General features: G+C 39.9%; 1 pseudogene; it reads right to left on the bottom strand.

The window, feature by feature from the left end:
• Positions 1-26,412, bottom strand: part of LOC100617314 (p21-activated protein kinase-interacting protein 1-like) — a 49,334-nt pseudogene extending 22,922 nt beyond the window's left edge.
• Between the last annotated feature and the right edge of the window lie 355 nt (positions 26,413-26,767).

Raw genomic sequence — 26,767 nt, 5'->3', positions numbered from 1 at the left:
AGCTTTAAAAGAATAAGACCAGAAAGAATAAGGGAGACCAGGTGAGATAGCAATCGTTCTGAGAAAAATAAAGATAAGAGAGCTATGGTGGACTTCAAGCTCAATCTGGGTCACCTGAAAGATGTGGTATCTAAAGTGATTTTATCTGCACTAATAAAAACATTTATTAAGTATTAATTACTGTGTTGAATGCTGGGAATACAAATGTAAAAAGCAAAGCAGTCCCTGCCCTCAAGGAATTTGCATTTTTAATAGAGTAAAACATTACAAATAGAGTCCTGGTGGGCAGGTGTGGCTGTTTGCTCAGAGAAGTGAAAAAGTTAATGAATGGAATTACTGGAGGACTGCCTGAGTGACATGCCTTTTCTAAGTATGGTTGGCTTGCTTTGATTACTCTTTCCAAAGCAAGAAGTAGGAAGGAAGATGAGATGGAAAGAAAAAGATAGGAAATGGCATGGACACAGTTAAGAGGTCCAAATTTGAGATTATAGCCATTAATGATATTCCATATCCAAATGTTCTAAAGACTCATCCAGTTTGGAGGTTCTATTTCCTACATTCAAAGGACTTTCTGAGCAATGACACTCTATAGCTGAAGTCTTGAGATGGCTCTCAATTTCCATTGTTTATGTTCTAATATCTGTTTGAGTTCTAAAATTTCTAAGATCTTGCCAAGCTTTAACCTTTTATGTCCTATATTCTTTTTTAAAAAATATTTATTTTACCTCTTACTTTCCATCTTAGAATCAATAGTGTGTATTGGTTCTAAGGCAGAAGAGTGGTAAGGGTTAGGCAGCAGGGGTCAAGTGACTTGCCCAGGGTCACACAGCTAAGAAGTATCTGAATCCAGATTTGAACCCAAGACCTCCCGTTTGTGGCCCTGGATCTCAGTTCACTGAATTACCTAGCTGCCCCCTATGTCCTATATTCTAAAGTCTGCTTGAGTTCTAACATATGTTCCCTATTAGAAATTGAATTTGAGTTCTAATTAATATCCTGTAAGCCTTCCCAATTCAAAATATTTTATATATTCTGAGAGCCTTTCCATTTCTAATATCCAAGGCTGTATTGTCCAAGATCTGTCAAAGTTCTAGCATTCTATGTACTATATATTCTTATGTCCTCTGGATATCTGTTATTCTGTGTTCTATAGTCTCATATCCAGCCACGTTGTAATGTTTTCTGTTTTCTATTCTAAGTTACTTCTAGGAAGACAGAATGACTAGTAGGCTTGGAGTCGGGAAGACCTGGGTTTAAATCCTGCTTCAGGTATTCAATAACTGTGCAACCATGGGCTAGTCACTTAACCTCTTGGCTTTATTTCTTCATTTGTAACAGGGAAAATAATAGCATCTGCCTCAAAAATATTTTTGAGAATTAAATTAGATAATATCTGTATCAATCTCCTGGGATCACTCCCCCAATTCATGTTGGAATGTCAGGTCCTAAGGTAACCCATTTCTCTTGTTACTGGAATTCACTAAGCCCTGGTAAATGTGATTCCCCTTGTTGTTTTTGTTGTTCATTTGTTTTCAGTCATGTCTGACTTTCCATGACCACATTTGGGGTTTTCTTGGCAAAGATACTGGAGAGCTTTGAAATTTCCTTCTCCAGTAAAATGTACAGATGGGGAAACTGAGGTAAAGAGGGGTACATGATGTGCCCAGGGTCATACAGCTATTAAGTATCTTTGATCAGATTTTAATTCATGATGAGTCCTGATGATTCCAAGTCCAGTGCTCTATCCACTGTGCCAGCTAGCTGCTTGATTCCCCTTGACAATCAGCTAACAGACACAACTGGCTTTTTAGAAAAGGCATTTACTCAAATGGCATAGAAAGCAGTAGTTACAAGGCATTTCTCCCACACTGGGCTGATCCCTGGGGGTGTATTTGAAGGACATAGACAAGAGCCCTTTATGAGGAATGTTTAGATTGCAATTTGCACCCTTGGAGATACAGCAATGTACCTATGTGTACCCAAAGCAGTGAGATCACAGCTTCACTGAAGAATTGAATATTAGTATTCATAGTATTAGTATTCAATAGTATTCAATAGTATTAGTACTACTTTTCATAGCACTTTAAAGTTTGCAAAGCACTTTGCAAACAGTATTTCATTAGATTCTCACAAGTCTGGAAGGTAGATAAGGAAACCGAATGAAACAGAGGTTAAGTGACTTTCCCAGGGTGGTACACACTTGATATTAAGGAGAGAAATTAGGGATGGATAAAAAGATTTGAGTCATGTATTAAGAGGCAATAAGGCAAAAAATCCAGTTCACAGATGAAACCACTAAGAGGGTATAAAAAGTGGTCCAAGGGTAGAACCTTGGGGGACTGGTTAATGGGTGAGAGTTGGACTCAACTAAGAGGAATAACAGACAGGAGAAAAATAATGGTGGAGAAATGCCATAGAAGCAGAGAAGTTACATGGAAGTAGGTGATCAACAGGGTCAAAAGCTGCAAAGAAGTCAAGTAGAATGAAGACTGGGAAAAGTTCATTGGAGTTAGTAGTTAAAAGGTCCTGAGTTGGATTGCAAAAGGAGGAATAAGAGATGAGGAAATCAAGGCAATGGGTATATACTTCTCTTTCTGGGAATTAAAAAATGCAAAGGAAAGGACATATTAGGATGATAGCCTAAGAGGAAAGAGCAGTTTATTGAAGTTGTTTTTAAAGATGGAAGATGATCTGGGTACATTGGCAAGTGAATGAGAAGGATCCAAGGGATAAGAAGAAACTGACAATGAGAAACAGTGAATTATCAAGGGCAAATTTCCAAAGAAGGCAGAAAGGAAGGAGGTCAAAGGTCCAAACAGAAAGGTTGGCCTTGGCAAAGATCCAGGGATCCAGTTCCTCGGGGAGCAATTAAAGTAAGCAGTAGCATCACAGAGAAAAAAGAACGTTGGATTTGAGGTAAGGACTATGTGGGGTCAAATCTCAGCCCTGTCAATCACCCGTGTGACCTTAGGCAAATCGCTGAATTCCCATGAACCTTAGCTACCTCACTGGCAAAATGACAATTTGGACTAGATGATTTTCAAAGGCGCTCCCAAATGTAAATCGAGCATCTGATGATGAGAGAAGTAGGGATGCTGACCATACATACATGGGAGGGGAAGGTACATCCCCAGGAGATAACTTGCACCTGGCACAAGCACTCAGTAATTAGAAGTATAGTATCATGCCTGAGATTTGGGATCTCTGATGGACTAGATTAAGATCTTAAACTGACATGGGCCCCCTTTGGCACAAGCCCATGCATGCTTCTGTCTCTGGCATCAGGATCTGTGATGGATGGGAGGGTCTTTGTGGCAGATCCTCTGCTGAGGATGGAACCCTGAAGCTTATGGTCTCTGGTGGCTATCAATCTCCATGGAGCCTTGAGGCACTCTACTGTCCTGTGTGATTCCTTATCCCTGCTTTCCCAGAAGTCTTGTGTGGAGGATGTGCTAGGGGCCAATATATTAAGGACTCATCTCCAGTTATTTTCCAATCTCAGTGGCACCAATATACCACTGTATTTATTAATCCATGAAGCAATTTAAACATTAGTCTTATCACTTCAGTAAACACCAACCTGAATCACCACAGATCCCTAACCTCAAAGAGGTTCATCTCTTCATTGCTTCGGTCAAAGCAGCAAGCAGCAATGGAGGAGGCCACAAACCAAAGGCCCTGGGACAGACTGGATCATGAATGATGTAAAATCTCTGACCCGGAGAATAGGAAGGGACCTCAGCAGCCATCCAGGCCATCTCACATCTGAATGAGAATCTCTTCCTATCGGGTCCCCAGCAGGCGATCATCATCTCGCCTTGTTTGACCGTCTCCAGGGAGGCAGGAGGAAGAAAGGCATCTCTGCCTGGACCCTTCTCTTGTCTTTCTCACCAACTCTGTGTGTGTTAGCAATGTCACATCAGTCCTTTAGAAAGAGCACTCAAAACCTTCAAGCTGGATTCTCCACGAAGCTATGATTGACGTTTCAAGGTTTCTGACGAATTCAATGGAACCAGGGCTCCACAGGTGGCTTTTGAATCCCGGCTTCCCACAGTCTAACTTGCCACACTAGGTGACAGATGCGGTATTCTTCCCTCCCAACACCCCCCTCCATACACCCATACACAAGTGCTAGAAACACACCTGAGAATGATAAATAATGCAAAAAAGTCTGATTAATGATGCAATTTTGGCTGTAGGGCTCAACCGATTTTTTCTCCTGCCAAGAAAGAACAGGATATGAAATTGCCTCTGACATTTTTACACAAAACACCAAGTCTTTTTTTTTCTCTCCACACCTTCCCTCTCTTTACCTTTACTGTGCACTTGTATTTGTAAATTAAAGTATAAAGATACCAGCTTAAATTACCCCTGAAACCAACAGGATTTAATTAAAACTGTTGATGCAAGAAGCAACCCAAGCCTGCCTTGGCTACAAAGAAATGTTTTTAAAGTTGTAATTATAGTATCTCTTTAAATAGCACATGTACACACCCAGATACAGACACAGACACAGACACAGACACATCTGACATGCAAACGAACAAGCAGATCAGGCAATTTGTGTTATCGCTGCAAGAGAATTCTTGTGCGGTTCCTGGAATGATGATTCTCAAGGCAGAAGATGCTTGGGCAATGGAGTTTCTTCTCTCCTCTCCCTCACACAGTACTGAATCCCTGATCAGGAGAATGGCTCAATGACTGCTTCATGATGAATGGAGAAGCAATACAGTTAACTTCCCATCCAGCTTCAAAGTCAAAGTACCTGGCTTCTGCCATTTCTTTCGACACTACCATGGTCAAGTCACTTAATTCTTCTGGGCTCCAGGATCCTCGTGTAAAAAAAAGTCAAGATTTAATCTATATATCTTTCAACAATGCATCTTTGCCTCTACGACCCTCTGAACTTAATTTTTCATGAATAATGGGGTTATTGGCTCTTTGCTCTTGGCATTCAGATGATTGTAGACACTTTTACCATTCAAAAAGATTCTTTCTTGGGTAAGAACCCCTTGGGTAAGGGCCACGTGTAGCCCTGGGTGAATCACTTGACCCCCACTGCCTAGCCCTTGCCACTCTTCTGCCTTGGAACCAGTACCCAGTAAGGGTTAATAAAACAAGAGTCAAAAATATTCTTCTTAAAACTCTAATTCCAAGATGTTCTATTTTCAAAAGGAATTTTCCTTCAGAGAAAATTAGACCTTTCCTGCATGTCAATAATGAAGGTCTTTCTATTTATCCATTGCTAATCATCAGGATTCTATTCCAGGCTGGCTCTGTCTTCATGGCACAGTCACAACCAGCTGTCGGTCCTCACTGACTCATTCCTGCATTTGCTCAGTGGTTTGAATATAGTCTAGACCTGGCCTATGAGTTCAGTTCTAAGCAGCAGAGGGTCACGGAGAGACCCAAGCTCATTTCACTCTTGTGAGCTTCAGTTTCCTCAGGCAACAGTAAAATAGCACTGAAAATAGGGCCAAGTTCCACCTTCCATGCCTCACAGGGTTATCAGGATGATAATCAATCAACAAACACTCATGAAGTTTCTAGATGTGCCAGACATTGTGCTTAGTAACAGAAGGGAGACAACATGCCACAGACTAAAAAAAATACATGAAAATGTAGTTATTTAAATTTTTCTACTCATCTAGTTTTGTGAATTGGGAATATAAATTACAATTTTTATTTGAACAAGACAGGAGAGTGGCATTATGCACTGTCTATGGAAGAGTTTATGAATGATCAGGTCAACTGACCTGTCTCCATTAGACTTTTTCTTGTTGGATCATGTCGAGCCAAGTGTATATGTATCAAAATCTCATTCTTTGGGGGGGGGCAGCTGGGCGGTTCAGTGGATTGAGAGTCAGACCCCAAGTTGGGAGGTCCTGGGTTCCAATCTAGCCTCAGACACTTCCCAGCTGGGTGACCCTGGGCAAGTCACTTGACCCTCATTGCCTAACTCTTACCTATCTTCTGACTTGGAACCACAATGCACAGTATTAATTCGAAGACAGAAGGATAAGGGTTGTTTTTTTTTTAAAGAAAACCTCATTCTTTGGATAACCATAAGGATAGGATTATAAAGGCAAACCTTTCAGTCAGTAAGCAGCAGCTGATGAAATTCTTTGCAGAATATGACTATTGACTGGAGTGATGAGACATGAAATGGTGGTGATGGTGAATGTTAATAAGAAACATCAAAATTTTATATAATTAAACTTTCAAATTGTGTTTCTGGCAAGTTTGTAGTGTTTATACTTCTGAAGTTACAAAAATTTAAAAAGGCATTAAAACTTTTGGAATGCCTTACATTAAAATCATAGCGAGCATTTATGCAGCACTTACTGTGTGCCAAGCACCATGTTAATTGCTTTACAAATATTATCTCATTTGATCCTTGCAGCAACCTTGGGAAACAGGGGCTCTTATTGCCCTCACTTTGTAGATGGAGAAACTTAGGCAAACAGAGGTTAAGCGACTTGCCCAGGGTCACCCAGCTGGGAAGTGTCCGAGATCACATTTGAACCCAGGACCTCCCATCTCTAGGCCTGGCTCTCAATCCATTGAGCTACCCAGATGCCCCCCAACTATATTTTAATCTGGTTCTGTGTGAATATATTTAACATCTCTGAACTATATTAGCTCTAAGGTTGCTTCTGGCTTTAAATCTATGATTTATCTGATCCTCAGAGAGAGAGAGAGAGATGAGAGTTAGGTTCTAGAGGGTTGGCTAGTTAACTCTTCATTTCACTGTACCATTATGAGAGGGCATGTTCAGGTCCTGGGATGTTAGAGAATGTTTTAATAACATGTCCCTTTGATGACCAGACCATGAGCTACTTGAGGACAGAGCCTGAGCTACATTCTACACCGTAGGCACTTCTTAGAAATTCACTGCATGGTACCCGGTGCACCTGGGTAATTTCTCTCCTAGAATAATGGCTTGCATGTTATACAGTCAGAGTCATGAAATACCATGAGCCTAGAAGAATGAAAGTTGCAGGTCACTCTGAGGGTACTGGAGAGACATCCGTTTGCCTTGAGAAGGCTGAGCACAGGAAGTAATGGAAGGGAGTTCATTGAAGATATATACATGACTAGAAAAGGAGGTGGGCTCTTCACATGCAAAGAATAGGGGGAAACTGATGGACAATATGCACCATCTTTGTTTAACCACACAATACCTAGACGTCTAGAGGAAGTCCCCAGTATGTGGGTAGATTTCCAGCAGGAAATCCACAGGACAAACAGCCCAACAGGATGGGCAGGAAAGGATGGGATCTGTACCACTGAAAGGAATATCCTTACATGAATGAGATCAAAGATCTATGAAATTGTCTTCCCTTTGTACAACTTTATAATTTCGAGGCACCTTATTCATTTCCATAACAACCCTGAATGGTAGGTAGGGTATGTATAATTATCCCCACTTTACAAAGAAGAGAAGAATGTCTCAAGGACATTCCGTGGGCTTGCCTGAGGGTTTCAGTTGTGTCTAATCCTTCATGACCTCATTTGGAGTTTTCCTGGCAAGGATGCTGGACTGGTTTGCCATATCCTTCTTCAGCTCATTTTACAGATGAGGAAACTGAAGCAAATAGGGTGAAGTGACTTGCCCAGGGTCATATAGCTAGTAAGTATCTGAAGTCAGATTTGAACCAATTCTTCCTGACTCCTAGGCCAGCACTCTATTCACTGTACCACCTAGCTGCCTGAGGGCACACAGCTAGTATGCAGCAGAGGCAATATTTGAACCCTAGCCTTCTAATACCAAGTTGAGTGTTCTTTCCATTTCAGCATGCTTTTCACCTTGGTATTTGGTTTTGTTTCCTTAATCCCTCATGTTTCCCCCTCATGACTCAATTTAAGTTTCTGAAACATCTTATATGCCACAGCAAAATCCCTTTTTGTGTTTCTCCTGGAGATGTTTCCAAGTGACAATGACATTTTCAAAGTGACAAGAGCACATTCATTTGGGGGCCTGGGATGCGCTGAACTGAATTAAACTGTCTTCTGGTGAAAGAGGAGACAAAAGGTGATAACTGAATTTGAGCTGGAGAAAGAACTGGCTTTCTCTGGATGGTAAGAAGCAGTGGGGTTGGCTGGGAAAGTATTTTGAAGAGTGCTTGATTAATTAATTGAAATGCACTGATGTCAACTATTCTCACTGGGGACCTAGATGTAAAATTCTGCAGAAAAAAATTATTTGGAGAAATGTATTTTTCAAAATCAATGTAGATGTATACATGTTCATGTTCACATTTCTATATCGGTAAATGTCATAGCTAATAAAATAAAGGGAGAGTGAGAATCTTAGAGCTACATATCCATTCTCCGGCTCAAAACTTCTTTCGAATGGATGTGTCTAGGCATCCACCACAGTGCCTGAGTCACAGCTGACAGAACAGAGATGGACTGCTTCTGATGTCAGGAGAAGGAAATGGACACAAATTGAGAGCTCAGTCAATAGAGTACTGGGCTTGGAATCAGGAAGACCTGAGTTCAAATATGGTTTTAGCCATTTACCACTATATGACTTTATGCAAGTAATTTAACCTTTGCCTGCCTCAGTTTCCTCATCTATAAAATTGGGATAATAATAGCAACTACCTCCCAGAGGTGTTGTGAGAATAAAATTAATTAAAATAATAAAATTAAATAAAAATTAATTTAAAATGCCAGCTTTAAACACTATGTAAATGTTAGCTGTTATTATTAATACAAATATTTATTTGGTAAATTCCAATTTCCATGTGTTAGCAACTATTGTGTATGCTTTAATTGGAACCAACTTAATCTGTTAACCTGAAAGAGTACACAGACAATGATTCTCTTAACTGCTTGTATTTGTCCAGAACAGGAAATGCTCTGTGAAACTTCCTTTATCCCTCTCATTCACCAAATACAAAATTCTCCTGTCCTTTCTTCCTTAAAAAAAGTTATCCCATTTGTCTCTTCCTTTCTGGGAATTTTAATTCTAATTTTAATTACCTAAATACTACACCATTCTATTGCATGTATGCTTACCCTCAATGTCCAGGCTCTCTACATCCAGCTTCTCTGCCTACTGATCCATCAGCAACTGCTGGGCTAAGCCACCTAAAGACCATTTCCATTTCATCCAATCCCTGCCGAAAAACTGCCATAAGATCCCCATTTCCCCCAGGACAGTCAAAAAAGCCTTCTGGTTTATTTTTAATTCACAAAGTCACAGAACCTCAGAGTTGGAAGGGAACTCATCAGGCCATCTTTACAACATGTCCAACAAGTGGTCATTCAACTGCTTCTTGAAGACTTCCAGGAGGGGAGTCCCTCACCCCTAAGGCACCCATTCCAACTGGCAAAAACATGAGGTGTTGGAACATTTTCCCTCCTATCCAACTTAAATCTGCCTTTCTGAACCTTCCACCCATGGCTCCTATTACTACTATCAGAGACAAGCAAAACAAAGATAATATTTTTCTTTAGATTCGGGGGTCATATGATGGACCTTCAAGTACTTGTAGGCAATTAAAAGGTTCCCTCTGAATTTCTGCTTCTCAAGATTTGTCAATAATTTCTCCTAAAACATGATGCTCAGAAGTGAACCCAGTACACTGGAGGTGGCCTGCCCAAGGCAGAGTACTAGAAAATGATTATCTCTATTCTGGAAACTATGTTTCTTTCATTGCTATGTAATACAGCACTAGGGAGTTTGGCCGCTACTATTTTGCCCTAAAACACTCACATCTTGTTTTGGCACAGGCATTTCCACATTGAGTTCATTCTCAGTCACTTGTCCTCACTTCCATCCTCTGTAAATACCTTTAAACGTGGAAGATGGTGATGAGTTCCCTGTGCATCCACATTGATCTCAGGTGGTTATACTTTTGGAGGAGATTTGTGCTTCAGAAAGCAGGATTGGAGTAGGAATACAGATGAAAACATGAATTTTCACTTGTTTGTTTGGTATATCTTTGGAGGTTTTCGTTCTTTAAGATTATTTGCTTGTAAAAATGAATAATATAGAAATGTTTTGCATGATAATCCATGTATAACGCAGATCAAAGTGCTTGTCAGCTCCAAGAGAAGGGAGGAGAAAGGGAAGGAGATCATATAACTTTGGAAAACATATGTGGAAATTTGTTATTAAAATTAAAATAGTAAAATAAAACAAGAATGCAGAATTTCATTCGTGAGTGCTTCCCTGTTTTCTTGGACCAATTTCTCTTGCAAAATATTGGGCATTAGAACCTGTCTATTGCTTCTCTGAATTGTAGGGTGCATATCCAACTCTGCATGGCTTTCCTTTACTTAGCTATCATGAACACCAGGATGGAGCAGCAAGATTCCTATTGCATATGTGTTTTAGCAATTGGTCCATTACTGGTTGTGGCAATCAGATTCAAAACTGTAGTTCCCATAATTGTTTCCTCCACCTTCTAAAGGATGAAATTATCATTAAGGCAAGCCAAGAGTTGATTACCTGCTCTCTTTTTGACAGTAAGCTCCAACAAATGTCCCAACAGCTGAAATACTCCAATAATGATACTGACACACTTATCTGCCAGGTTTGTGCACCATTTCCCAAATCCTCATCTAACTTTTCCTTCTGTTTAAGCATCTTACTCCATTTGGCCTATTCCATTCTATCTCACATCAATACCCTCAAATGGACTGTCTTTTCACGCTATATTTTTCTTAGAATCTATGTAAAGGGGCTTAAAAAGGCTACAACCCCAGTCAGGATGTGGGGACAAAGTCTAAAAAATGTTACCCTATGAATCTAACCCTTTTAAGAATGAATGCAGGGTGGATAGGCAGTTTTCAGATAAAGAAATCAAAACTATTAATAAGCACATGAAAAAGTGCTCTAAATCTCTTATAATCAGAGAGATGCATATCAAAACAACTCTGAGGTATCACCTCACACCTAGCAGATTGACTAACATGACAGCAAAGGAAAGCTATGAATGCTGGAGGGGATGTGGCAAAGTAGGGACATTAATTCACTGCTGGTGGAGTTGTGAACTGATCCAGCCATTCTGGAGGGCAATTTGGAACTATGCACAAAGGGTGATAAAAGAATGTCTACCCTTTGATCCAGCCATAGCACTGCTGGGTTTGTACCCCAAAGAGACAATGAGAAAAAAGACTTGTACAAAAATATTCATAGCTGCGCTCTTTGTGGTGGCCAAAAATTGGAAAACGAGGGGATGCCCATCAATTGGGGAATGGCTGAACAAATTGTGGTATATGTTGGTGATGGAATATTATTGGGCAAAAAGGAATAATAAAGTGAAGGAGTTCCATGGAGACTGGAACGACCTCCAGGAAGTGATGCGGAGCGAGAGGAGCAGAACCAGGAGAATATTGTACACTGTGGTATAATCGAACGTAATGGACTTCTCCATTAGTGGCGGTGTAATGTCCCTGCACAATCTGCAGGGATCAAGGAGAAAAAACACTATCCATAAGCAGAGGACAAACTGAGGGAGTAGAAACACCGAGGAAAAGCAACTGCCTGACTACAATGGCTGAGGGGACATGACAGAGGAGAGACTCTAAATGAACACTCTAATGCAAATACTAACAACATGGCAATGGGTTCGAATCAAGAACACATGTGATACCAGTGGAATCACACGTCGGCCACGGGGGGTGGGAGGGAGGAAAAGAAAATGATCTTTGTCTTTAATGAAAAATGCATGGAAATGATCATATAAAATACTATAAAATTAAAAAAAAAAGAATGAAAAAAAATTCCAAAAAAAAAAAAGAATGAATGCAGGGGGCAGCAGGGTAGCTCAGTGGATTAAGAGCCAGGCCTAGAGGCATGAGGTCCTAGGTTCAAATGTAGCCTCAGATACTTCCCAGCTGTGTGACCCTGGGCAAGTCATTTCACCCCCATGGCCTAGCCCTTACCACTCTTCTGCCTTGGAACCAATACACAGTATTGATTCTAAGGTGGAAGGTGAGGGGTTAAAAAAAAGAATGAATGCAGAATGGGTACGATTAGCCATCTTTGGGAGGAAGCATTCTTATCATAGGAAGCATTTATATGGGGCTTTAATGTTTACCAAGTGCTTTACATATATTATCTCATGTGTTCCTTACAAAAACGCTGGGAAGCAGGCACTGTTATGACTCCCCATTTTTAAGATGAGGGAACTGTGACCCAAACAAATTGAAGGTGTAATGGTTAGAATGGGTTTGAGTAAATTATAAGAGTAAAAAAAAGTTGTGGTCACAGTTTATAAAAATATACTCTTTAGACACAAGACTGTTAGTAGCTCTACTCGTTTTATTATAGTAAGATAAAGATAATAAGAGAGGGAAATAGAGAAAGGAGGTAAAGAATTACCTAACAACACAAAGTCTGTCTCCAAAGCTCAGCCTCAGAAACAACAACCCTGTCCAGCTTCCTACTGCATCTCATCTTATAAATCCTTACTATACCCACTAACTCTTCCCTAACTCCCCAGGAACCAATCCCAGTTCTGCAATTAGCCTGGCACCACCCAGAGGGGCAGTGCCTGTGGGATCAATTGAGTGGTTGCTGATTGACCCAAATTCAAAACAAATGGAAGAGAAGTTCAAATCTGTGATTGAGCAAATCAGCACACAAATTCCCTTCTCGCAAAAGTGACTTGCTTAGGATCTCATGGCTAATAAGTGTCTGAGGCTATATTCAAATTGAAGTCTTCCTGACTTCAAGTCATGCTCTGGATCCACTCTTCTCATCATCCTTCCATTAATATGCCACCCTTTATGCCACTGTTCCTGCTGTTAAGGTATTACCACTCCATGAGAAGCAGACAATCTCTCTTCAACACTCTTTTCTTTTAATTCTATCACCTCTGATCAGAAGGTCCTTTCCTGTCTCCTCTGCCTATCTAAATCTTACTGCTCTTCAAGGCCTAATCTTATATTGCCCTGAAAGCCAAAGTGGCCTCACCTTATACTATCATTCTATTGTCACAAGACAGTGATAAGCATAGAGAAGGAATTCAATATGAGCAATGATAAGCAAGAGAAAATAAAATTCCTTTTTTTGGACTATATCTATGATCTCATTAGGGTAAAGGCCTCTCTGGAAGGAAATTACTTCTACTAACAGAAATCAGCACTGTGTACTAATTAAAATGCGTTTGATAAATATAAGAATTAAAAAATTGTGGTCGCTGTTTACAAATAATTAAATATGAAGTCATGAGACTATTAGTAGCTTTGGTACAGCAAAATAGTGATAGTAAGAGAGGGAAATGTAGGGAGGAGGTAGAAAACACTGCCTAGCTAAATTTCCTAAGTCCAGTTCCAAAGAAATCCAGCTTAGTTCTGACAAAGGCTCCCTCAGGTCCTGATCTCCAACCAGGAGTCACAGTAATCTCTTCAGCAACAGTCTTACCAGCGCAAAATCAATCTCCGAAGCAGAAGTCCAAGGCAGAAGAATCCCTCCAATGCAAAAGGAGTCCATCAAGAGCTACCAATGCAGAAGATGTCCCTCAGCAAGAGCCGCCAAGGCAGCAGAATGATTCAGAATGCCCTTGGCTGGCTTTTATAAGTAGTTTTCTCCATGTCACTTCCTGTCTCTTTGGTTTCTAGTTCCTTTCACTGTGGGCTGGTCTATGACATCTCAGGAACCAATCACAGTCTCCCAATATGCCTAGCACTGGGGAGGGCGTGCTTGTGGTCTTTTAGGATTAATTAAGTGTGGGGGATGCCAAGTTCTTGATTGATTAAGTTAAAATAAACAAAAAGTTTAAATTCTCTCTCACAACTAACTCTATCATATTAGAGAATTAGACTGGGAGTTCCATGAGAGTAAGGACTGTCTTTTACCTGCCACACAGTAGGTGCCTAATTCACACCAACTTACTGACTAGAAAGTTTTTGGAATTAAATGAGTGTCAGAGGCAGGACTGGAACCAAGATGTTCTTGCCTCTAAGGATGACTCACTACCCACAATGCCAAGCTGTTTCTCCTCCAATAGAAAAGATATGCTTCTTGAGAACAGGGACACATAATAGATTTTCTGGCAGATTCAATTTAATTTTGTGTACATCATCTCATCTTAGCTTCACAATGAGTTAGTTGTACTGTTTTCAGGGGAGAAAAATGAGACCCAGAATTGAAGTGTCTTGTATATAGACATGTGGCCAGTATAGGCACATTTGAACCCAGCTCTTCCTGACCCCCGATTTATTTCTGTACATTATTTCAACTAACAACACAACTATCCAGTCATGTCACAAATCACAAAACACAGAAGGAGGAAGAAAGAATGCTTCTAAGTAGCCAAAATAATAGTTGCCAAATTCATGATAGAGAGCTTATAAACAATATTGGGGATTCCAGTGTTAGGAACAATAAATGGAGGGTGCAACAAGCAGACAAGCCACAAAAGAGATGTCTAGCAGCATATATTAAGGAAAGAACCAAAAGGACACGGGTTCAATAAAGAGGTAAGGGCTCCAGTTCTGAGAAGGACTGGCAAAACAATGTGGGACCCCATTTAAGGGGAATTTATCAGAGAGTCAAGTGTGAAATTCAAGGGGGAGTGGATAGAGGAGAAGCCAGGTTTCAATTCAGAGGGATCAGGGTTCAAAAAGGAAAAAAGGACAAATCTCAGGCTGACTCTGCTTAGGCCCTGATTCAAAGGTATACAGCCTCTTAAACTGTCCTCATCTATGGGAAAGATTGGCCTTACATTTGGGCAAGAAGAGACTTTGGCTACAAAAGTTTGGGGATACAAGGGAAAGGAAGTAAGCATTGCTTTATCTTTGTGTGAATTACCATTTTACTTGAAAATTACCAACCCCCCAAGTCTGGAAGCATAGTGGATAAAGAACTGGATCTAGAGTCAGGATGACTTGATTTCAAAGTTAACCCTGGGTAAGTCATTTTATCTCTGCCTCATTTTTCTTTTTTGCAAAATGAGGATCTTAATAGTACCTACCTCCCAAGGTTGTAGTGAGGATCAAATGAGATGACATATGTAAAGCACCTAGTATATTCCTGGACACATAGTAAGTAAGCACTATATAAATGTTATCCATTATTATTTTTATAGACTCCAGAATGATTGAGGAATCTCAAGTATTAAGAGTTCGCTTGGGCCAGACAGCAAAGTTGAAACATCTCAATTGAACCCAGTCTTTAAAAAACCTACAAGGAATGTTAACTAGGAGGCTACATCCACTCCCTGAGTCCTCTAATTTCACCTAGACCAAAAGGAATAATTGATGGTAACTATACAGAGTGTTGTGTTCAGTGCTGGGTACCATATTTGTGGAAGGATATTGACAAACTGGAAAATGTTCAGAAGAAGATCATGCCACATGAGTAAGAGAGATTAGCCTTATTCTTTCTATCTGGGCCCAGAGGGGAGAACTAAGAACATGAGATGTGAGTCAGGGGGATATAAATTTAGCCTTGAAGTCAGGAATGACTTCATAACTTCCCAACAGTGAGAACGGGCTGCCTCAGGAGGGAGTGGGTTAATACCTTCAAGCAAAAACTGAATGACCATTTGTAGAAAGCATAATAGTAAGGAATTCTTTTTCAAGTGAACAGTGAGATATAACAATACTAAAGTCTCTTCTTACAACTCTAAAATTCTGTGATTCTCTATCAGGAAATTGTCCATTATTCTTTGGATGAAAGAAAATAATTAATCAAAGAAATAATTCAACTTGGCATCCCTTCAGCTGATAAAGAATCAGCAAGCCTTCATTATACCCTTGCTGTGTGCCAAACACTGCTGAAAATATGTAAGGCTCTGAACTATGGACTGGTACTAACATATGCTAAAAGCTATAGGGGCATGCATCGGGTTCAGGAGGGGAAATATTTGTTGGTATGTGCCTTGTGAAATAAGGGGCATGTTTAGAGCATTGTTTTCTCTCCACCCCAGTCCCACCTCCCAATGTACTATCCTAGATTTGCCTACTTGCTCCACTGTTCCCTCTGAAAGTCCCACTCCATAACTAATAAACGTTTCATTTTTAGCCTCTTACTTTCTGGTATCTTCGATCTCTTGGCATCACTGAGATCTAGATTCCCCCCAGGGGATGAGACTACATTGCTGCTCACCCTTTCCAGTACTACATACCCTTTCTGATACTATCAACTCATTTGCCATGGTTGGAGATTTAGAAGATCCCATAATTACCATTGCCCTCTACCACCATCGCTTAACACCTTCCCTACTTCCAGGTTCATGTTATTCACATTTATCACATAATCCAGATCTTCCTGCTGAATGAAGGAAAAGAAACGAACATTTATTAAGCACCTAGGTTTATGATTCTTTATTTATTTTATCCTCACAAAAATCCTAAGAAGTAAGTGCTTTTATTAGTCCCATTTAATGGATGAGGAAACTGAGGCAGATGGAGATTAAGTGACTTGCCCAAAATCACACAGTTGGAAGCATCTGAGGTCAAAGTTGAATTCAGGTCTTATTGACTCAAGTCCAGCACTCTATCTACTATACTCATCACCTAGCTGACTCAAAGTCAGACTAATATAAGAATCATATTCAACTCCAGCGCTAAAAGAGCTATCCCATATATGGTCTGGTATAAGTGGAGAGCCATCATAGGGATTGGTGTCTGGAGTAAAAGGGGCTTGGCCTTGCAGAGGCACCTTTAGGAAAAGAGAAGGAGTCCAACTTTGGCAGGAAGTAGAAACAGGGCAATTTCATTACTACTGTGATAAGTTTGATAAGCATTTGGAAAAACTGTACATTTCCAAAGGTCACAATTTCATATGTGGACCTCTTTTTTGCTCTTTGCATACTGAATGTTCCTGTTTGAGGAACATTAAGTCTATGATAAGAAAATATTTTATTCTAAAGTTCCTCCCCCCCACCCCCCGGAAAATTGCCTAAATTTGAAATTTGATCTTTGTGAGGAATGTTTATACAAGTGTAGGTTTTCCAAAAACTGGATGACCTCTAAACACCCTGCAAAATAAATGAAGGATTATGTCCCGGTAGCTAAGAAATAGCCATCTATTTTCTGGAACACCCATGGCTCATTCTGATCTCTTTGCTTGCCAAGCTAGAGAGTCACTATCTTAGCCGGCTTCACTTTTGCTTTCAGATGCTTTTCAGGGCTTTTATTCTTGTAGGTTAAAGGGGTGGAGGTGGGGTCAGTGATAAAGGTAGAGATGGAGGAAGAGTTGCTGAAACTGGCCCATTTTTCTGCCCGTGTTCACCATCTGATCACTAGGGAAAACAGCCCAAATCAAATCCAGAGGTCATGTTAGAAAATGTTTCCAAATGCGGTAATAGATATTTGTGATTTATACAAGTACTGGGTTTTTTATAGTGGTTTTTAAAGGAAATTTTCTGAAGCAAGTTAGGTCAGCCCAAGCAACCATAAAACTGATTGTAACAATAATCGCTGATATTTTTATATCTAAGGTTTCTGAAATGCTTGACTTTTATCAAATTTGATCCTCACAAAAATTCTTGTAAGTGCTATAATGATCCCCATTTTACAGATAAGAAAACTAGGGCTATGGGGGCCTTAAGTGACTTATCCAGGGTCATCTAGCTATAGAAAATATTCAAAGAAGAATTTGAACTCAAGTCCTCCTCCCAGTTCTAGTCAGACTCCCCATAAGGATCTGGTTCTCCTCTGGACTTTCCAGGTTCAGGGAATTTTTGGCTCAGTAGATTGTCAGACTTTCAGTTCAAGTCCTCATACAGTGTGTTCTCTTGCAAAACAAACCGGTTTGCTATATGAAATCATCAAGAAAAGACTTCCAATGCAAACAGGACACTGAATTCAATAGCCACCCTCTCCTCTCATGTCTCTTACAGAACACTAGTCTTGGCTCCTTTCAAACCGTTCCGCATCTGCAGAACAGAGCAAACAGAGCATTAAGCCTCTAGACATCACAGGTTTCACTTCTCCAAGGCACAGCTCAATTTCTCTGTTCCCAACTTCCATGAAATTCTCATATTTCCTTCAAACTGGGCAAACTGAAAAGTACCGAGTCCTGTGCAAGTTGTTGGAGAGATGATTCCCAAAGAGAGCATTCCCAAAGAGAAATCTGCTTTCCTCCTTACCTTTGCTCCAGTTGTTTCATAAAAAGTCAGAATCAAAATGTCCGCAGACAGCTAAAAGCTTTCAGGTTCATTAGTTGGGCTCAGGGTCAAGAATACTGCTGAGCCATCTCCAACTTTCTATTTGGATACTTAACTACCTTTGTGACCTTGAGCCTGTCACTTAACTTCTGGGATCCTTCGTTTCCTCATATGTCTCTTCCAACTCTATGTCTCTGATATCTACGTTCATTCCTCCTCAGATAGCTGTAGTGTTCCCTACTCAATCAAAAGACCTCCTAGTTAAATTAAAGCCAAGTAGGTCCATATGTACACTCTCATCTAACTCCTAGAAAGAGGGAAGGAAAGAAATGGCCTTATAAATGGCCTATTATGTGCCAGGCACTATGCTGAGTGTTTTACAATCATTAATTCTGGTCTTCATAACCATCCTGGGAGGCAGGCATTATTGTTTTCTCCATTTTAATCAATGAGAAAACTGAGGCAAACAGAGGTTCAGTGACTTGCCTCGGTCCAACCACTAGGAAGTAGCTAAGGTCATATTTTCACTCAGGCCTTCCTAAATCCAGGCCCAGAGCTCCCTCTACTGTAGTGGCACCCAGTGGCTTGTTTATTGAGGTGTTTCCTATTTTCTTAGCCCCTCTAATGGAGGGGTTGGAGAGTTTTACCTTCATTGACACTTCCCATCTACCCTGGGGTTATCTGGGCTATGAAAAAGCACTGGCAATAAAATAGTGGTAGGGTCTCCTCTCTAGAGCTTCCTGTAATGCACAAAGCTGGAGGGAGGCAATGATGGTTCATGCCATATCCTCAATACAGAGCAGAGGGGCTGTCCTACAGGTAAATGGATCTACCAGGAATCAATGGATCTCTGGCTTTCACATAGTCAGGCAAAAAGCAGTTAAAGTCAATCTGCATTTCAAACAGTTCTGTGTTGCTGATATTACTAGTTGCTGGAAGACATTTCCTGAAAAAAAACCTGATTCTATGGCTGTAGTATCTGACCTAAGCAGCCTAGGTAATGAGGCTGAAGGCTAAGAGGCTGGGAAAGAATTTCCTCTTCTCTTTGATGATGTGGATGAGAAGGCTTGCGAGGGGAGATTTCTGGATGCTCTGTGTGACCGGTGCCAAAAATATGCCTCCTTAGAACAAGATGCATAGAACTGGCCTGATGTTGAGGAGCCAACCTGGAGAGGGCATCTGCAAGGGCATTCATCAAAGGCCTGTCCCCTTTGTCTTCAGGAGCCCCAAGTGAATATCCCAATGAATCCGCCTTCTCCCTTCATAACATGATATTCTCTCAGTACTTTTGAGATGCAACCCTAATAAGTAATTAATAGTACTCCTCTCAAGGTAAATGCTGAAGTTGTAGAGCATGAAATATAGATGCTGACATAGGCTTTGAAGAAGGTGACTTTATGGAAGACCCGTTCAACGGGAATAAAGAGAAAGCGTGTCAGTGGGGGATTTGGATAGCCTGAGAATGAAGTGTCCTGAACAATGATGACCAAACTACATTTGATCACACTCACAAAAGCAGAGCAATTTCCACAGCTAGCTGCCACAACCCATGTATCCAAGAGCCTCAGAGCCATTGTTTCAAAGGCAAGTCAGAAATGACCTTTGAAAGGATTTTCAAACCTATGCAAAATAAAAGACTCTTTAAACATAGTATGAGATTGTTCCCTGGGTAGAGTAGTTTTGGTGCCTGAGAAAAGTAGCAGTAAGTGGAGTCTCACATGAATTTTCTAAGTCTTTATATGAAAAAAAGACAAGAAATACTTTAAAAATTCAGCTTAATTGGAAGGAAAATCCTGAAACACAACCCTATTGTGGGAGATACAACTTGTAGTCCCTGAAATCAGAAAGAGACACAGCCTAGGATAGAAGAGGCTACTGTTGGAGAAAAGTCACTGTGGGGAGAGAAGGGAGAGGCAGGTGAAACTCAGCAGGTATGTGAGACTGAGGATAGGAATGGGGAGGGTAGGAGATAGACTGGAGAAGAGACAGGACATCTGTAAGCTTCAGGAGTCTGATTATTCTTGCTAAAGATTGCTTGTTTATATACACTGCTGAAGGAGTCAGTGTTGCCAAGAATTTTTAAATTGTGCAGATTTTTTAAGTTTTAATTTTAAATTCTCTTAAATGTTGGTGCCCTGGAGCAAAGCCTGGCTCATTTTGCCCTAGTTATGGTTCTGAGGAGACAGGAAGGAGAAGAAGGATGTCGTGGGAGGATACCTTGGAGACTATGTACTCCTACCAGCAATCACACCATTTTCCTTCTCTGCCCACATATGTTGGGATCACTTGGGCAGTAGTTATCTCTTCACTTCCCAGAATTCATCGAAATTGAAGTGGGAAAATGAAAGGCAGCCATATTTTAAAGAAGGCTCATTGCTGATAGATCTTAACAAACCTCCAGAAACCAGAATGTGCCTGTAGGAATCAGTGTATCTGTAACAGGTGATGTACTTCTTGGCAGGAAAGGATCCTATGAGGAAGGACAGATCAGAAGAACAAAAAGACACAAGATAAAAGGACTCTTGTCCTTAGGTTTCCTCCCCTTGAATGGTCATTGTAGTTGGGGCCTTGGGGAGTGGGGTGGCCTGTTACCACTGTTGTCAACTATCGGGAACATACTTTGTGAATCCTCCAGCTTAGTGTCCATACCCATATGAGAGCAAGTGATGATAACACTGTGATATCAGCCTCATGATAATAACTCAATTTACTCCAGATTCCAGCCGGAAATGTGAGGAAGGAAAGAGAAGGAAGGAACATTGGGCAACTTCCTAACCTGGCTCTTCACTTAAAGACACTATATATAGTATAATCCAGAGCACTATTCAGAGTTGGATAGAGCCTTAGTATTTATCTAATCTGAGGGTTCCTAATCTGGGGCCCACAGACAGATTTCAGGAGGAGGTCTGCTAACTTGGATAGGGAAACAAAATAACATCTTTATTCTCAGTAACCTCTACCAGAAATTAAGTATTTTCTTTAATTATACATTTTCAAAATGTATAATTCTGAGAAGGAGTCAACAAATTTCACCAGACTGCTCAAAGGGGTTCATGACACAATAGAGGTAAAGGACTTCTGTTCTAGATTCTAGGTAAACATTTTTATTTTGCAGGTGAAGAACCTGAGGCCTAGACAGAAGAAGCAACTTGGGTAGGGGAAGGAGGTCAAGAGTTTGCTTAAGGACCCATCTCTGGCATGTGCTGACTATACTAAGGACAATCATTTCTTCTCTCTAGGTTCATTTCCCTAGAAATAAATTTAATAAAACATTATCTGCAATATACCCTGTATATTTCATTTTATCATAACATTAGTAGTGATAAAGTGCTATATTCATTCATTAATGGAAAATATTTATTAAGCTAGACCTCAGAGAAATTATTAATAAGTATAAAAAGGTAGAAATATTAAACACATCCATTACATACCACAATACAATAAAAATAGTAGTTAATACAACAAACACAAGCCAAAAAGGGAGACCTAAATATAGACTAAGTAATGATATCCTAAATAATTAGTAGGTCAAAGAATGAATCATGGATACAATTAACAACTATGTAAAATGAATAACAATGAGAAAACATACCAATATTTTGGGGATATGTCTAGGGCACTGCTCAGAGGGAAAAAAATACATCTCTGAAAATATATGTTAAAAATAGAAAAAGAGAAGACTAATGAACTATATGTGCATTTTTTAAAATCACACTAGAAAATCAATACATTTATTAATTCCAAAAGAGACAAAAGATGAAATCTTGAAGGTAAGAGGAGAAATAAATATGAGACAGAAGAAAATGGCTACAGAAATGATCAAACTAAGGGTTGTTGGGGTTTTTTTAAGCTGACAAAATCAATCATAAAATACTTATTAGGTACCTACTCTATTCCAGGCTCTGTGCTATGCACTGAAGATACCAACACAACAATGAAAAATTTCCTGTTTTCAAGAAGAATTTTCAAGAAGCTTCTTGGGAGAGACCAGGTGAGCATTTAAACTAGAAATTGATGAGAGTGAATTAATGCAAGAGATAATGAAGAGGTAAAAGGTATAGTACTCAGAAGCTGATTGGGTATAAAAGATGGATAAGAGTGAAAGATACCAAGATCACAAGCCTGGGTGACTCAGAGGATGATTATTACCATCCATAGAAATAAAGAAGTAAGAAGAGAACAGAAGTGGAGGTGGTGGAGGTATCAAGTTTAATTCTGGACATCACACAAACTCAGAATTAGAAGAGATCTCAGAGGCCATCTAGTTTAATCAGTATCTTAACAGGAAACTCTTCTACACTATCCCCAACAAGATCACCCAGCCTCCAGTCATGGACAATCCATTGTCTTGGGCAAATCCTCTAAGTAAAGCACTTTAAAGTTCATTAAACACTTTTCTCTTAACCTTGTAAGGTAACACAAATTTTATTAGCTTCAATTTTAAAGATAAGGAACTCTCAAAATGGTGCAGAGAAAGGAATACAAGTAATTTTCGTATATTTTTAAAGTACTGAAAGGAAAGACTAAATTTAAACGCATTCAAGCCTTATCTTGGAAAAATGAATTAGTTGGGGGAGCTCCCAACTCCTAGCTTCCCAGGATTTGGAATTCTCCCAAAGTGGAGGGAGTTATAAGAGGAAGTAGTAGGATCACTTTGGATGTAGTAGCTGTATGCTCATTTGTCAGGTATGGCACACTGGGATTCGTGGTGAAAGATGGGTTGGATTAAATGACCTCTGAAGTTCCTCCTGGATTTTATGACATCCAAGGTGCTGAGTGCCAGGCTCAGGGGAGTTATGATTTTACCATGTACCTTTCAGTTGTTTTCAGTCGTCTTACTCTTCATGTTCCTATTTGGGGTTTTCTTGGCAAAGATATACTGAAGTGGTTTGCCATTTCCTTCTCCAGTTCATTTTACAGATGAGGAACTGAAGCCAACAGGGTTAAGTGACTTGCCCCGGGTCACCCAGCCTAGTAAATGTCTGAGGCCAAATTTGAACTCAGGAAGATGAATGAGTCTTCCTGACTCCAGGCCTGGTACTCTATGCATTTTCCTACCTAGCTGCCTCACCTTTGTACCTAGTGATGCCATATTAGGAAATATAATTCATTATCTTAGGCACTTTGGATCCTACCACTGATGGAATGATTCTGTTTGCAAAGGGAAGAGAGTATCCGGGTTTCTTCCTTTATTGAGGAAAAATGACACTTTTATAGGAAATAAAGGCATTATGCTGTCTTTCCTATAAAGCAGATAGTGGATTGTAATGCAGTGGATAGATAGCTTGGCAGCCTTGGAGTCAGAAAAAGCTGGGTTGGAGTTCTGTCTCTGACAGAGGAGATGGGTAACTCTGGACAAGTCACTTAAGCCCTCACAAAAATAACAATCTATATTACCGAGAGCTGCCAATCTACATCAGTGCAAGGAATTTTCACATTGGAAATTACCCACAGCAATAAAATCACAAGTCTGGACCCCCCCCCAATGCTAATGAATATTTATCAAAGCACAGAATGTTTTCATTTTGTGATGAGTTCTAACAGCCACAGTTAGCTTCTGCAAAATAAAGATCCCAGAATGTTCTGAATTCAACTGAAAGATTAAAAATTCCTGAGAACTTATCTTTGTTCATTTAATAATTCAGGGCAGATGAAAGTCAAGTATGTGATGCAAATTTATTTTTTTTTTAAAATTCAGTCAGTTCTATTAAGCCAATCTAAACCTACTAGCCTGAAACCATCTCACTAATAATACTCTATTCAATGACCTTTTATATTTATCCTCTGGAAACTCTGCTCTAGACTTAATAACCCTACTTTCTCATTATCATTTATTTTGACCTCAAGACTAATTTTGCAGCCAGCAGGGGGAAAGTGTTCCCTGCTAATTAGTTCTTCTTGGTTGTACTCCAAGCAAGATGACAAATTTTACCTTGTTTAAGATGCCTCTTGGTAACACTTTAAGGCAACCAAACAAGCCTGGATAATTTTTAAACAGGCATATGCATCTTTCCCCATGGGAAAAGGCCCCACCATTTCATCTAGAAATGCCCAATTGGTTCTAGCTGTCTTCTCGTAAGTGACTAGAACTTGGAGCAAAGTACAACCTCAACCCATGGTATCCCCAGGGAAACTGCTGGTCTCTTTGGGAGCATGATAAAATATAGAAAACGTAAAAATCATTTGGAAATCCCATACCATTTTTCAATAAATTAACTGGAGTCTGACTTTCATCCTTGATTTACTTCACATGACTGGTTTATTACTAAAGTATACCTTGATTTTCCTCTGCCAGGTTGATTAACCACTATTAAGCCTTGTGCAATTAACAGTTATTTTAGTGTTGGAATTAAATAGGTTATTAATGGCTTTTATTATGAGTAGTAATTCTTGGGCACTTGTTTTCACTTCTAGGAGATCAAATAGTTCAATTAGTAATCCTGTTTTAAACTCAATCTCTTCAAAGTTTAAAAAGATTCAGATGAACTGAATGGTGTGAAATTGTCACATTAAAAGGTATATTCAAAGGTAAGAGATATACGCTGAATGCGATCTTATTTCAGATACTACCCACCCACATCTTCTTTGACTAATCAACGGACTCCTTCACCCCAATAATAATAGCTAATAATAGTAGTTAACATTTATAAAGTGCTTTAATGTTTTTTGCAAAGCATTTTACATATATTATCTCATTTGTTACTTAAAATAACTTAGTGGGGTAGGTGCTATTATTATGCCCATTTTATAGAAAAGTAAACTGGGACAGAAAGAGGTCAGATGATTTTTGCAGGGTCATGCAACTAATAATTGTCTAAGGCAGGATTCAAATTTAGGTCTCTCCAACCCCAAGTATATCACTTACTTATACTATTTGCCACTAATAAACTATGAAGCATTTTTACTCTTTTTTACCTTCTTAATCAAAAGGGAAGGTGAGAAAATCTCAAGTTCTAGTCCTGGCTTTGCCACTAACCCACTCTTTGGTCTTGCACGCATCATTTATTTTCCCTGTGTCTCAGTTTCCTCGTGCATAAAAACGGAACCAAATCTGTTATACTTACATCAATAAACATCTGTTAAGCAACTACTATATGCCAAGCACTGCACTAGAAACAGAAACAAAAATGAAGCCATCTCTGTCCTCAGGGAGCCCACATTCTATTGAGAAAGACATGTAGAGAGGTAAATAAATACAAAGTACATATGACATGCATACAAGGTAATCTGGGGGAAGGGGAGCATTAACAACTGGGGGATAAGGGAGAGACTTAGCTTAGGGTTAGCACTGGAGTCTTGAAGGAATTGAGGACTTCCAAGTAGCAGAGGGTGAGGAGAGAAATCATTTTAGGCATGATCAATAGCTTGTGTAATGGTATAGAGATGGGAGATGGGATCCTTGTTAAGGAGAACAGTAAGTGGACTAGTTTGGCTGGAATATAGGGGGTATAAAAAGGGAAATTAGCCATAGGCCCTCATCTATTCCAATGAGTTCAACTCTCATCTCTGTGTAGATCCCTCTCAAATATAAATATCCTGCCCTCATCTCTCTATTCTGAGTCCTACCTCTACTCCATCTGCTGGTTGGACAGCTCTACCTGAATGTCCCACCTAAGACTCAACACATCCAAACTGGAATTCATTGGGTTTTCCCTTAACTCCACACCTCCTTCCTAACTTTTCTGCTTTTGTCAAGGAGAATATTTCATCACTCTCCTAGCTGCCCAGGTATGCAACCTTGAAGTTATCCTCAACTCTGAGCTCACCCTTCAAGTCTTGTCAAGTCTATGACTCCAAACCATCTCTCAGCCATATCCCCTTCAATGTCCTCACATGACCATCCCATCACATGGCCACAAGTCAAATTCACATCTTATAACTTCTTACTTGAACTACTGTAGGATCCTTCTAATTAGTCTCCCTGATTCTAGCCTCTCTCGTGTTCAATCCACCTACAACACAGGTAACAAATGAATTTCCAAAATATAGATCTGACTATGTCATACCCCTGCTCAAGTTCAAGAATCCCCAGTGGCTCCCCATTTTCTCTAGCATACTCAAATATTTAGATAAAAAATCCTTCACAACTTAGATCTGCCTCTCAGATCCACATATCTAGCTCTAATCTCTCTCTGGTGTCTCAGAAAAATATCACAAACTTCCTGTTAGATACTTCACATGTTATGCCTCATACAAATCTCCAAATATGTCCAAAGTAGAATCCTCTTATTTTTTCCCCAAATCCATTACTCTTCTGGACCTCTTTACCTTTATCCTCATAGTCATTCAGATGTGACATTCTTGACTCTCCACTTTCATTCTCTATGTCCATGTTGGCAAACCTATGGCATATGTGCCAGAGGGGCTGCTCCCCCCCTCCACATGCACCTGAGGACATTTCTCCCATCATCTGCCCCTCTGCCCAGCAGCCCAATGAGAGCACATCCTCCCTCCTCTATCTAGAATAAAGGGGAGGGGGGCTCACATGCAACATGAAGGTTGTAGTTTAGGCACTCAGTCTCTAAAAAGTTTGCCATCACTGTTCTATATCAAATCGGTTGCTAAATCTTGTTGTTTCTATAGAGAATAGGAACACAATATCTCTACAAGATCTCTGGCAGCTCCCTCCTTTTTACTCACAGGGACACCACCCTAGTTCAACTATCTATCACCTTTTGCCTGAACTA

This window comes from Monodelphis domestica, chromosome X (genome assembly GCF_027887165.1).
Source record: "Monodelphis domestica isolate mMonDom1 chromosome X, mMonDom1.pri, whole genome shotgun sequence".
NCBI classification, from domain to species: Eukaryota; Metazoa; Chordata; class Mammalia; order Didelphimorphia; family Didelphidae; genus Monodelphis; species Monodelphis domestica.
Note: the sequence above shows the minus strand (reverse complement) of the source record. Positions and strands in the feature narration are given on the sequence as shown.